Genomic DNA, 2,202 nt, shown 5'->3' with positions numbered 1-2,202 from the left:
AACTAAATATTTTTATTTAATTTTAAAAAATTAAATTTTTTTTTAATCTTTAGAGAAGCTTAAGAAAGTGTTTCTAAAAATTGATGAAACTCTTTAGAGACATTTTGTTTTATAAAAGCTTCTCTAAAACTTTTAACGACATTTCTTATAACGTATAATTAGCCTATAAATCCTTCTTTAAATGTTGTCCAACCTTTAGTTACATTTCTCACTTTTGTCATTTAAATCCTTCTCTATAATATAGTTTTAGATACACTTTTAAAAGCTTCTCTAAAGATTTCTTCTCTAAAACTCATCCCTCTTGTAATGTGAGCCACTCAAGCCTATTAAGGCCCAATACAATTCATTAACAACAATGAGTCCATTACCACCGGTCACGGTCCATTATAGCTTATTAAGAGTCGGTGTAACCCATCAAAGCTCAATACATTTCATTAAGAAACTGAAACCCATAAAAGCCCAATACCATCAAAATCTATTACAATTCATTAAGATCGACTAAAATTCATCCAAATACATTTCATTAAGTGCCACTTAAGCCCATAAAGGCCCAATCAAGTTCTTCCTAATACATTTCATTGAGTGGGTTTCTCTACATATCCATGATCTATTTTAAATCTGCTCGATTTATCTACCTCTATTCATTTTTTTAATTCGATTTCTGCTAGGTTTATACAACAGATGGATGCCATTTATTCGAGTAAAATTTGTGTAGCAGATGGATGGATTCGATTCCTGTCATAGATTTCTGCTCAAGTAAGGTTTATGCATTTGTTTGTCAAAGTAAGATAAGCCATGGATCCGTTCGATTTATATAGGTTTATGTAGAATGTATTTGTTTGTTAAATTTGTGGATCTGATTTTAAAGGTATGATTTCCTTTGAAATATGAAAGAAAAGAAGCATCCAGTTGAATGTTAACTTCAGCATCATAAGCGATGGCACTTATTCTCGTATGCCATTACAAGAAATATTTTCCATCAATTTGTGTTCCATGGATTCATGCATTAAATGTTGTTTCCGGTTTATTTCTCTATGGGGAGTGTAGGTCTTTGTCCTTGGTTCTACATATGGTCAGATTATTCAACTGAGCAGTAGGGTGGTTTTTGTTGTGTGTGTTTATCTGATCTGCACTTACATTTGCTGTTAATCTGGATTGCACTTAATCTGCTATTTTGGTCTTCTTTGTTGTTATGGCTTTTTTCCTCCTCAAGGTTGCTGTTTGTTAACCAAGGTTTGTTGCTGGTTTTGGTGTTCCATATGGGAGAATTAAGATTTGTTCACCAGATGGTTCAGAGCCTAGCCAGATGTTGATTTCATGGTTGTATTGGTTGGATCAGATTGAGTTATGTATTACATTTTTGATAGAATACAATTTTGGGAGAGTGATTTTGTTATGCATATGATATAATGTACAGGAAAACAAATAAAAATTTAATTATTTTTAAAAAAAAATTTATAATTATTGTCCGTCGGTAACTTTTTTTAATTTCTTTGTAATTTTTTTATATTTTTAAATCCCTTGGTAATACCGTCCGTCAGTAAAAGTGTCCATCGGTAATCCCGGAAAAGGTTGTCGTCAGTAATCCATGGGTGATACATTTTCCCACGGCCTTTTTACCTGCAAACTTTCACCTAGGATCACCAATGAATTGGATTAAGCGACGGATTACCAACGAATTTTTCCGTCCGTGAAAGTCCTTTGTTTTGTAGTGTGAACTCATGATCATTTTTAATCTCATGCCTATCCATGAATTATGCTTTAGAAGGGAATTAAAATAGGTCATGTGCATTACACTTGAATGTTTCTTATAGAAAGTTATGTGCACACTATTGATATTGATAATTAAATATCCTGAATTATTTTAATTAAAGATCTCATTTTTCAGGGAACTTGGAGAGTACAAAAAACATGTAACAAACACACGTTACCCCAGGGTTGTATTATTGAACGGTACCTCATGCATGAGTGTGTGACATTCATGAATCTCTATTTGAATAACGGGCCGACCATACATTACAACATTTTGATGGCAGATTCATCTCGATCAAGCTTCTCAGTCGTGTTTGATTATGTTATCTCGTATAGTCGTCTCTGGAATTCCACTTTGACTAGAGCAGAAAGAAATGGAAACAACTTGTTGGATGGTTATTATTACTGTACGAAAGCATAACCAGATATTGATAAGGTCAATGAACTTTA

Source organism: Cynara cardunculus (assembly GCF_001531365.2).
Source record: "Cynara cardunculus var. scolymus isolate 2C chromosome LG 2, CcrdV1, whole genome shotgun sequence".
Lineage (NCBI taxonomy): Eukaryota > Viridiplantae > Streptophyta > Magnoliopsida > Asterales > Asteraceae > Cynara > Cynara cardunculus.
The sequence above is the reverse complement of the archived record's forward strand: the minus strand, read 5'-3'. Positions refer to the sequence as shown.